Source organism: Aegilops tauschii, chromosome 5 (genome assembly GCF_002575655.3).
Source record: "Aegilops tauschii subsp. strangulata cultivar AL8/78 chromosome 5, Aet v6.0, whole genome shotgun sequence".
Taxonomy (NCBI): Eukaryota; Viridiplantae; Streptophyta; class Magnoliopsida; order Poales; family Poaceae; genus Aegilops; species Aegilops tauschii.
In genome coordinates, this window is record NC_053039.3 from 389,579,134 (window position 1) to 389,591,538 (window position 12,405).

Genomic DNA, 12,405 nt, shown 5'->3' on the forward strand with positions numbered 1-12,405 from the left:
ACAATAAATCTTATTCCCAAGCGAGTAATCCCTTCATTCGGAGTTTGTTCAGGATGAATAATTTCGCGGTTCGAAGTGTTTTCATCTATTCTTTTCCGGAGTTCGAATTTTTCCTCGGCCATTTCGTCGGAACCTCCATCTAAATCACTGCAAGGCTTGATCTTATTCTTTCATCCTTAATTCTATCTAATCATCCTTTTGTTACCGGTGTTCTTCACGATGGTTCTTCATGATTTAATTCATTCTTCAAGTGTTCATCAAGATTTTGTTGGAGGAGTTCTAGTATCTTCTCTTCTCGCGTCTCGAAGTGCAAATAATTCTTCCTTTTCTTCTGAAGTGGAGTTTTGCATTTCTTCATTCTTCTCTGTTGTTCAGACTTTTGGTTGTGGTATAATTTCACCTCAAGTTTTGAGTTGTTTTTATAAGTCCACAACAAGCTTATTCTTTCGTTGTTGATTTTCTCAACAACTCCGTTCAATCCTTCCTTCTAAGTTCTTTTCATTCCATTCTTTCAATTCTTCTAGAGGCATTGCGTTGTTCATCTCATCAAGTGCCTTCCCATCTTGTGAAGTTCTTGTTTTATTCCTTTCATTTTCAGCTGGAGTGCTGCCAGAATTCTTATGTTCTTATTCCTTTCCTATCTTATTCTAACCTGAGTGGTTTCAGAATCTATCTTTTTCCTGAGCTTTTCATTCTCTTCATATTCGCCGTTCATCTTTTCTAACCGAGTGCTCTCGACTTTGTTCATCTTCTCTCTTGCGTTCTTACTTCACCTCTTCCTCTTTCTCTTCCGTCTCGTTCCTAAGATCTCGGGACGAGATATCTTGTTAGTGGAGGAGAGTTGTAACGCCCCGGATCCGATGCGCCAGGTGTCTTCCAGCTATTCGTCGTTGTTGCCATGTCTTTTGCTTGCGTGTTGCATTGTGCCTTTGTCATTTTTTGTTGCATTTGCATCATGATCATCATTGTAGTGTGCATATTTCTAGCGTGCATATTTGTTGTGTGCTTGTTATCTTTGTGAACTCCTTCTCCTCATCTTATTTGTTGCATCATCTTGCCCTTTCCATCTAAACCATCATCAGTGCAACACCCCCTCTCTAGCTTCTTCCGTGCAATTCTCACCCATTTATTCAAGTGGCATTATTTCTGTCCTGTGTAATGTTCATTATTTTACTATAAATTCTCAACCATGCCTTCAAGCTCTCTGCCGAATTTCAGCTCCTTTCAACTTGATTTGGTTGGGTTAAAAAAGGTTCAAGTTTGAATTTAATTCAAACTTGGATTGTTTTTCTACCTCTAAAAATTGCCAAGTCAATTTATTCTAATCCTGCATAATTCCATAAGTCCAAAAATATTGTTACTTCTTTCAAATTCATCCCCTAAACCCCTGGCCATTTTCCTCTTCTATTCTGTGGATTGCTTATTTGCAGAAAGAATTTAAAGCTGGAACAAGCCGTACCTGGGCGCTGCACTTGGGCCTCCTCCTTCCTGGAGCCCAGCCAGCGCCTGCGTGCCCCTTCTATCCCTCTCGCTGGTAAATCCTACATGGATCACCTAGGCGACCCCACCTGGCGGTCTCTCTCTTCCTCACCTTTCTCCTTCCTCTCGTTTCCTCCTCTCCTCACGGTAAAAACCCCCAGGCCAAGGGCACATGGCCACGAGGGCAGCCCCGACCACGCACCTCCCCCTATAAAACCAGAGCCCCCTGCCCTAGGGTTTCCCTCTTCCCCTCTCGCCGCCGCCACCTCTTTCCCTTCCTCTGTTTCTCCTTCTTCCTCAAGAGACAGAGATCAGAGAGCACCACCGAGAGCTTCGCCTTTGCCTGCATGGACGGAGGCCACCACGGTCGTCTCCGGCATGTCCATCTTCTTCCTCGACGTCGACTACATCCATTCAGACTTCTTCCCTGCCCTAGGTCGCCTCCACTACGTCGCCGTCGCCTTCGTCTTCCTCTTCGTTAAGGACCCAAAGCCCCGCCAATCAACGCGTCCTCGCCCTCGCTGCACCACATCTCCGGCATCCTCATCTTGTCCTACGGGACCTAGTTCCTGTTTCGTTGCGATCGTGAGGATTCGTTCGTCTACGCTTGGTTCGTCTTCGTGGCTTCATCTTCTTCATGGACTCGTTCTTCTTCCTAGCGGGATTTCAGGCAAGATGACCGTCACCTTGGATCTCCTTACTATCATTGCTATGCTAGTTGCTTCGTTCTATCGGGATGCTGCGCTATCTATCACTTGCTCTTCAAGCCTCCCAAATTGCCATGAACCTCTAACCTTTGTCACCCTTCCTAGCAAACCATTGTTTGGCTATGTTACCGCTTTGCTCCGCCACTCTTATAGCATTGCTAGTTGCAGGTGAAGATGAAGATTGCTCCATGTTGGATTATGTTTATGTTGGGATATCACAATATCTCTTATTTAATTAATGCATCTATATACTTGGTAAAGGGTGGAAGGCTCGGCCTTATGCCTGGTGTTTTGTTCCACTCTTGCCGCCCTAGTTTCCGTCATACCGGTGTTATGTTCCTTGATTTTGCGTCCCTTACGCGGTTGGGTGATTTATGGGACCCCCTTGACAGTTCGCTTTGAATAAAACTCCTCCAGCAAGGCCCAACCTTGGTTTTACATTTGCCTCACCTAGCCTTTTTCCCCTGGGAGTCGCGCTCCCGAGGGTCATCTTATTTTACCCCCGGGCCAGTGCTCCTCGGAGTGTTGGTCCAAACTAGAGCCACTTGCAGCGCCACCTCAGGGAAACTTGAGGGCTGGTTTTAGTTGTACGTAGTGTTCATCCGGTGTGTCCTGAGAACGAGGTACGTGCGACTCCTATCGGCATTGTCGACACATCGGGCGGCTTTGCTGGTCTTGTTTTACCATTGTCGAAATGTCTTGTAAACCGGGATTCCGAGACTGATCGGGTCTTCCCGGGAGAAGGAATATCCTTCGTTGACCGTGAGAGCTTATAATGGGCTAAGTTGGGACACCCCTGCAGGGTATTATCTTTCGAAAGCCGTGCCCGCGGTTATGTGGTAGATGGGAATTTGTTAATGTCCGGTTGTAGAGAACTTGACACTTGACTTAACTAAAACGCATCAACCGCGTGTGTAGCCGTGATGGTCTCTTCTCGGCGGAGTCTGGGAAGTGAACACGGTGTCTGGGTTATGTTTGACGTAAGTAGGAGTTCAGGATCACTTCTTGATCATTGCTAGTTTCACGACCGTTCCGTTGCTTCTCTTCTCGCTCTTATTTGCGTATGTTAGCCACCATACATGCTTAGTCGCTGCTGCAACCTCACCACTTATCCTTTCCATACCCATTAAGCTTTGCTAGTCTTGATACCCATGGTAATGGGATTGCTGAGTCCTCGTGGCTCACAGTTTACTACACCAACAGTTGCAGGTTCAGGTTATGTGATGATCATGACGCGAGAGCAATGTTTACTCATGTTGGAGTTCTTCTTCTTCTTCGTCGATCTTGGGCTAGGTTCCTGGTCGGCAGCCTGGGCTAGCAGGGTGGATGTCGTTTGAGTTTCTATTTGTGTTCATCCGTAGTCGGATGTTGATCTTATGTATGATGTATTGATGTATTCTTGGGGCGTTTGTGCCTTTTGTATGTATCCCCATATATTATGTAATGTCGATGTAATGATATCCACCTTGCAAAAGCGTGTCAATATGCGGTTCTATCCTTGGTGAGACCTTTGAGTCTCTTTAGGATAGTATCGCATATTGGGCGTGACACACGTGGAAGAGGCCCTGGCAGTCATCGCTCATGCCACGAGCTGGCATGACGGTGGGGAGGGGGGAAGCCCATCGAGGACCGATTGGGGGAGGTGCCACCCATAGAAATCCGCAAAAGCGCGCACGACCTCGGACGCAAGAGGGCATTCAAATAGCTTGTAGTAGCGATCCAGGATGGCGTCGGACACCGGCTCGTCGTCTTTTAGTAGGCCCAAGCATAGGAGAAGAACACGCTTTGCCTTAGCCTCGGAATCAAGCCCACGATCCGCCTTGGCAATGCGCATGCTCCGGCGAGGAATGAAGTTTGGTGGAACTGCGCATAGGCCTCGACGGGGACCGGGGGTGGGCAGGACGGGGGTAACCACAGCTGAGATGGAAGCTAGAAAGTTTTGTAGCTGCGGTACGTGAACAAGAGAGCGCTGCATGGCCATGCATGGGGAGGGGCGACGTGGCTCACTCTGAGCCACAAGCGCGGGCGGGCTAGCATGCGGGGCGGGATCCACCGCACCAACCCGAGACACCGCAGGGGGGTGGAGGGATCCGAGGCAGGGAGAAAATCAGTCTCGCGATCCATGCGGATCATGGAGGAGATCAACACTGGGCCCGATGCCGTCGGCGCAGTCTGCAAAAGCGCCTCCATGACCGGATCCTTGGGACAGCCAGCGGGCCCGGCGACAGGGCCGACATGATCAGAGAATTCCTCGAGGGCTGCGGGAATCAGATCAGACTGCACCCTCTGGGTTGGTTGCGGGGATGGGCCACCACATGACCGGTCCGCGGGGTGGGGGCATGCATCGTCTGGGCGGAGACGGGTGAAGCTTCTGGAGCCGCGGCTTGGACACGCGGCGAGACCGGGCTGGCCGGGCACCGAACCGTAGGAGCAGACGGGTCCAACGGTGCCTAAGCCCTACTTGTTTGAATGGTCGCGGACGGCCCCACACGAGTCGTCGCCGAGTCCAAAGGCGGGGAAGGCCACGTCAGGCGCAGGGCAGGTGGGACCCGGATAGCAGGCGTATCAGCTAGTCGGAAGGCAGGCGGGACCCTGGTGACAGCCACATGGGTGGAGGGATGGGGGCCCAGGATGCCCTGCCATCCACGGTGAGGGAGCGACCGGCGGCGAGAACTCTGGCCACCAGAGGAACCGGAACAGGGTGGGCGGCGAGCCGACCGGCCCAGCGGGTGGTGGGGAGGGTGCTCATGGCGACGGGGCCATGGGCCCGGGACCGGGGGGAACCACGATCAGGGGCATCAGGGTCGCCCAGATCGGCGTCCGCCGGCGGAGGAGGGCACACAAGACGATAGTCCTTGGTCTCCTCGACGTGGATGGAGACCGGGAAGCGGATGAGCGACCGCCCGAATCGGAAGACGCGATCCGGGTCGGCACAGTGATCAATCCTGCCGCACGCCGGCAAGAGGAGCTCAGACGATCGCGGAATGTAGTCGGGATTGGCAGTCCAAGCGAACAGCCGAAATTCTGACATGTCCTGGCCGGAGCTTGTCTCAGGCGCCAGGTCATCGATGAGGCAGAAGGGTGTGAGGAGGAATTCGGCGGCGGAGCGAGACCAGGCATGGTCGGGGATGCCGCGGATGAATATGCGCACACGGAAACGAGCGGTCACCGGCTCACCGCCGGCGAGGTGGCTCCAGGGGGTAAACACCAGTCGGAAGCGAGGGGCGCGGAGGCTGCTGGCCGCCACCTGGGCACAATCTTCTCTGGTCCGGAAGCGGATGAGGAAGTCGTCGGGGAAGTGGCGGTGCACGGAGAACGCGCGGCGATGGAGGTTGAAACGCTCCATGAGCGCCACGGAGACCTAATCAACGGAGATGCCGCCACGGTTGCCGGCCACGGTAGCCACGAGCGCAGACTGCAGCTCCAGCTCGGCCTCCATCATCTCGTCACTCCAGGGGAGGTAACAGATCGCTACCGCGGGCCGCAGGGAGGGATGGCCGGACATCGGGGAGGCAGCGGCCATGGACGGGCCGGACCGCGCCGCAGGGGAGGACGACGAGGCTGGCGGGGAGACGCGCGGCGAAGCCGCAGGCAGAGAGGCGGATGCCGAGGTCACAGGCGAGGACGGCACGGACCGAGTCCTGGAGGACGCGGGGCCCAACGGTCTGGCAACGCTTGCCACAGAAGACCCGGGGAGTGGGCGCGGGGCCGCTTGTGAGGCGGCGAACCAGAGGGATGGGGGCGCGGCGCGGAGCAGAACCGAGCGACATGGCCATAGTGACGGCAATGCCGGCAGCACACATCGCGACGGCACTCTGCAGGGCGGTGGTCGGGGGAGGGGCTGAGGCAGTGCGAGCACTCAGCCGGCCGCGGGGAGGCGGGATCTCGAAGAAGGGCGGTGCGGTCGCGACGAGGAGGGCGCGGACGCAGGCGAGGACGACGGTCGCGGCCCCGGCCGCGGTCCTCAGTCCAGCCCGCACCCGCCGGCAGATCCAGGGGCTCCTCCACCGGAGATACGCGGTGGATCTTGGAGCGTGGACGCGGACGGGCGGCCGGAGGGGAAGGCGACGAGGGCAGGGCCGCCGCTTGGGCGTAGGAGGCGGGGCGGGGCGAGGACGGGGAGCCGGCCGGGCTGGCATCGGGCCAGCGAAGCTCCCGGGTCCGCCCATGTCTAGGGGAGGGGGAGGGAGAGGCCATGGCCGCAGCCAACGAATGCACCGGCGGGAGCGTGGACGCTGGGGCCGGAGTGGCCACCGGCGGGGAGCGGGAGCGGGGGAGCGGTGCTAGCGGGGGGCGGGAGCAGGGGGTGTTGTGCCAGCTTGTGCACTAGGGGTGTGCGTGTGGTGTTGAGTTCAATATTTGATTCTTCTCTGAATTCTTATACGCATGATTTAATATCTTTGCAAGTCTCTTCGAATTATCAGTTTGGTTTGGCCTACTAGATTGATCTTTCTTGCAATGGGAGAAGTGCTTAGCTTTGGGTTCAATCTTGCGGTGTCCTTTCCCAGTGACAGCAGGGGCAGCAAGGCACGTATTGTATTGTTGCCATCGAGGATAAAAGGATGGGTTTATATCATATTGCTTGAGTTTATCCTTCTACATCATGTCATCTTGCTTAATGCGTTACTCTGTTCTTATGAACTTAATACTCTACATGCATGCTGGATAGCGGTCGATGTGTGGAGTAATAGTAGTAGATGCAGAATCATTTCAGTCTACTTGTCACGGACGTGATGCCTATATACATGATCATGCCTAGATATTCTCATAACTATGCACTTTTCTATCAATTGCTCGACAGTAATTTGTTCACCCACCGTAGAATTTGCTATCTTGAGAGAAGCCACTAGTGAAACCTATGGCCCCCGGGTCTATTTTCCATCATATTAAATCTCCCGTCAACTAGCTATTTCTATCGCCATTTATTTTGCAATCTTTACTTTTCAATCTATACAACAAAAGTACCAAAAATATTTATCTTATTATCTCTATCAGATCTCACTTTTGCAAGTGGCCGTGAAGGGATTGACAACCCCTTTATCGCGTTGGTTGCAAGGTTCTTATTTTTTTTCTGCAGGTACTAGGGATTTGCGTGTAGTCTCCTACTGGATTGATACCTTGGTTCTCAAAAACTGAGGGAAATACTTACACTACTTTGCTGCATCACCCTTTCCTCTTCAAGGGAAAACCAACGCATGCCCAAGAGGTAGCAGTTTGTTATAAGGGATGTCACCTTCATCAAATTTTAAAAGAGAATTTACCTCTACCACCTGTGGTGGTGGTGTGTCAAGACCATGTATTTCTTCAATAGGTGGTAAATTTTTGACAAATTTAGCTTTAATACCTTTTTCCTTCATACATTTATTTGCCTCTTGCATATCTTCATGACTGAGAAATAAGATACCCCTCTTCTTTGGAGTGGGTTTAGGCAGTGGTTCTGGAAGTGTCCAACCATCACAATTCTTCAATATATTATTCAATAGTTCCTCAGCTTCTTCAATAGTTCGTTCCCTGGAAACACAACCAGCACAACTATCTAGGTGGTCCCTAGAAGCATCGGTTAGTCCATTATAGATGATATCAAGTATTTCATTTTCTTAAGAGGATGATCAGGCAAAGCATTAAGTAAAGGAGAAGCCCCCCCAAGCTTGTGGGAGACTCTATTCTTCAATTTGCACAAAGTTAAATATTTCTTGTAAGGCAACTTGTATCTTACGAGCAGGAAAGTATTTTTCAGAGAAATAATAGATCATATCCTGGGGGACTATGCACACAACCAGGAGCAAGAGTATTATACCATATCTTAGCATCACCCTTTAATGAGAAAGGAAAACAACTTAAGAATATAATTTTAGAGAAATTTTTCCTGATGAGCAAATAGGGTGGCTATATCATTTAATTTAGCAAGATGTGCCACAACAGTTTCAGTTTCATAGCCATGGAAAGGATCAGATTAAAAAAAGTAATTAACTCTGGGTCAACAGAGAATTCATAATCCTTATCGGTAATAAAGATAGGTGGCGTAGCAAACTTAGGATTATATTTTATTCTAGCATTCAAAGATTTTTCTTTCAGCTTGCATAATAATTTCTTAAGATCATCTCTATCCCTACAAGCAAGAAAGTCTCTACATACCTCTCCATCCATAAATATACCTCAGGTACGAGCACTAGTTCCAATAGGTGAATCAAAATTTCCAGTTTCAATAATCTAATCAACTTTAGTAGTTTCATAAGTTCCAGCATTCTCCATTTCTTTAGCTCTAGCAAGTTGTTCATCAAGAAATTCTCCTTGTGGCACAGTATTATCAAGAAAAGTACTAGCATCATTCCTAGCATCATGATAGCAGAAGTGGCATCATCAATTACTTGATACATATCAGAAATAATAGCAGGTTGTGGTGTTGCAAACTTACTTAAAACAGAAGGTGAATCAAGTGTAGAGCTAGATGGCAGTTCCTTACCTCCCCTCGTCTTAGAGGGAACGATCTTGGTTCTATCATCCTTAAGATTCTTCATAGTGATCAACAGATATAAATCCCAAGTGACTCAACAAATATAGCTATGCTCCCCAGCAACGGTGCCAGAAAAAGGTCTTGATAACCCACAAGTATAGGGGATCGCAACAGTTTTCGAGGGTAGAGTATTCAACCCAAATTTATTGATTCGACACAAGGGGAGCCGAAGAATATTTGTAAATATTAGCAGTTGAGTTGTCAATTCAACCACACCTGGACAATTAAATATCTGCAGCAAAGTGATCAGTAGCACAGTAGTATAATAATTTGATAGTAGTGGTAGCATTAGTAACAGTAGCAGTAGTAACAGTAGCAGTAGTAACAGTAGCAGTAGCAGTTTTGTAGCAGTTGTACTAGTAGTAACAACAGTAGTAACTTAGCAAGAACAATATGTGAAAAACTCGTAGGCATTGGATCAGTGATTTTGTTGGATGAAATTCATCATATAATAGTCATAACCTAGGGCGATACAGAACTAGCTCTGGTTCATCAACGTAATGTAGGCATGTAATCCATAAATAGTCATACGTGATTATGGAAAAGAACTTGCATGACATCTTTTGTCCTACCCTCCCGTGGCAGCAGGGTCCTTAAGGAAACTAAGGGATATTAAGGCCTCCTTTTAATAGAGAACCGGAAAAAAGCATTAACACATAGTGAATACATGAACTCCTCAAATTATGGTAGTCACCGGAAAGAATCCCAATTATTGTCACCTTGGGGTATGCGGATCATAACATGTAATAGGTGCATATAACTTGCAAGATCAGATCAAGAACATAGATATAATGGTGAAAACATAAACGTTTCAGATCCAAAATCATGGCACTCGGGCCCTAGTGACAAGTATTAAGCATAGCAAAGTCATAGCAACATCAATCTCAGAACATAGTGGATACTAGGGATCAAGCCCTAACAAAACTAACTCGATTACATGATGAATCTCATCCAACCCATCACCGTCCAGCAACCCTACGAAGAGATTACTCACTCCCGACGGTGAGCATCATGAAATTGGTGATGGAGGATGGTTGGTGATGACGGTTGCGGTGAATCCTCCTCTTCGGAGCCCAGAACAGACTCCAGATCTGGCCTCTCGATGAAGAACAGGAGGTGGCGGCGGCTCTGTATCGTGAAACGCGATGAAACTTCTTCCTCTATTTTTTCTCGGGAAATAGGAATATATATTATCCAGATTAGGGTTAGCTGAGCCTCGTGGGCCCCACTACCCACTAGGATGGACCAGAGGGGGGTGGGCGCCCTGGTGCCTAGTGGATAGCTGGGGCCCCCCTCCAATGGGTGTTGGTTCCAGTATTTTTCTTTTATTCCAAAATAATTCTCCAAAAAGTTTCGTCCAATTCCGAGAACTTTTATTTGTGCAAAGAAACAACACCATGGTAGTTCTGCTAAAAACAGCGTCAGTCCGGGTTAGTTTCATTCAAATCATGCAAATTAGAGACCAAAACAAGAGCAAAAGCGTTAGGAAAAGTAGAAGTGATGGAGACGTATCACTCCGTAAGAGAAGCATGAGCACTTTTCAAAGCCTTGTGAGACTTTTCAAGTGTATCAAACTCTTCCTTGAGTCTATCATGGCCAACCCCAAGTGCAACCTTCTTGGATTTGAGCACACGAGTAAGAACAAGAGCATGATCATGATCTTTCCTTAATTTAGCAACATCGTCGTTGTGTGACTCCTTAAGAGCCAAACGAAGACCTGGCTCTTCCTCAAGAGCAATGGAAGGATCTGCTATCTCATCGACATAGTCACGACTATGCCCCTCCATCTTAGAGATGGTTTCCTCATGAGACTCAATGAGATCACTGGCCTCACCAAGTTGTTCCAAGAGAGCAACAAAGTGCTTCTTAGTCTCACCTTTGAGCTTACCCAAGAACTTGTCAAACTCGTTCTCATCAACCTTTACCTCCTCATTATCATCCACACAATCCAACAATGAAGGAGTAGTAGTGATGGTGTGAAAGGATCGAGAAGAGGTGTCTAGATGGGGGTGAATAGACTCTAATCAAGAAAAGTTGCAGTTTTTAATTCTTTAGGTTGATGTGGAGTTTTAACACAAGTTTAAGCATTCACAATACATATCAAGCAAGCATGACAAAGAGTATATGAGCAGCGGAAAGTAAAGCATGCAAGTCGCAAGAATGTAAAGGGATGGGATTGGAGTGTGCAAACACAATTTGGAGACACGGATATTTTTTATCCGTGGTTCCGATAGGTGGTGCTATCGTACATCCACGTTGATGGAGACTTCAACCCAGGATGGGTAACGGTTGCGCGAGTCCACGGAGGGCTCCACCCACGAAGGGTCCACGAAGAAGCAACCTTGTCTATCCCACCATGGTCATCGCCCACGAAGGACTTGCCTCACTAGGGTAGATCTTCACGAAGTAGGCGATCTCCTTGCCCTTACAAACTCCTTGCTTCAACTCCACAATCTTGACGGAGGCTCCCAAGTGACACCTAGCCAATCTAGGAGACACCACTCTCCAAGAAGTAACAAATGGTGTGTTGATGATGAACTCCTTGCTCTTGTGCTTCAAATGATAGTCTCCCCAACACTCAACTCTCTCTCACAGGATAGGATTTGGTGGAAAGATGATTTGAGTGGAAAGCAACTTGGGGAAGGCTAGAGATCAAGATTTATGTGGTTGGAATGGGATATCTTGACCTCAACACAAGTCTAGGTGGTTCTCTCTCAAAAAATATGTATTAGAAGTGTAGGCATGTTCTGATGGCTCTCTCCATGAATGAAGAGTGGGTGGAGGGGTATATATAGCCTCCACACAAAATCTAACCGTTACACACAAATCACCAAACTCGGTGGGACCGATTCAGAGAACTCGGTCAGACCGATTTGGTTCATAATGTGACCGTTAGACATTTCGGTGGGACCGACATGTCAACTCGGTGGGACCGATTTCATTAGGGTTAGGGCATAACATAATCTCGGTGAGACCGATTACACAAACTCGGTGAGACCGATTTTGGTAATTGACAAACAGAGAGTTGGTCAGGCAAACTCGGTGGGACCGATTCGCTCATCTCGGTTGGACCGAAACATTACGAATGGGAAACAGAGTGTTTGCATTGCAATCTCGGTGTGACCGATCGCTCATCTCGGTTGGACCGAAACGTTACGAAGTGAAACAGAGAGATTACAACCCCATCTCGGTGAGACCGAAAAGACTAGGATTTCTGGCAGTGGCTATGTCAACTGAACTCGGTGGCGCCGGATAGAAAGTTTCGGTGGGTCCGAGTTGGACTTTTGGTTTAGGACATATGTGGGTGTGAGAAAGTGGTTGAGGACTTTGGAGCATATCATTAAGCACTTTGAGCAAGCAGGCCATTAAGCAACACCTCATCCCCACTTAATAGTATTGGCTTTTCCTATGGACTCAATGTGATCTTGGACCACTAAAATAGAAAATGTAGAGTCCTGAGCTTTGAGCTTGAGCCAATCCTTTGTCTTCAGCATTTTGAAGGGGTTCCACATCCTCTAGTCCATGCCACTCCATTGTTGAACTTATCTGAAACATACTAGGTAGAAGTATTAGTCCAACAAGAGATATGTTGACATTAATTACCAAAATCACCCAGGGAGCACTTGTGCTTTCAATCTCCCCCTTTTTGGTAATTGATGACAACATACATCAAAGCTTTAGATAAAGATATAGAGAATAACAAGT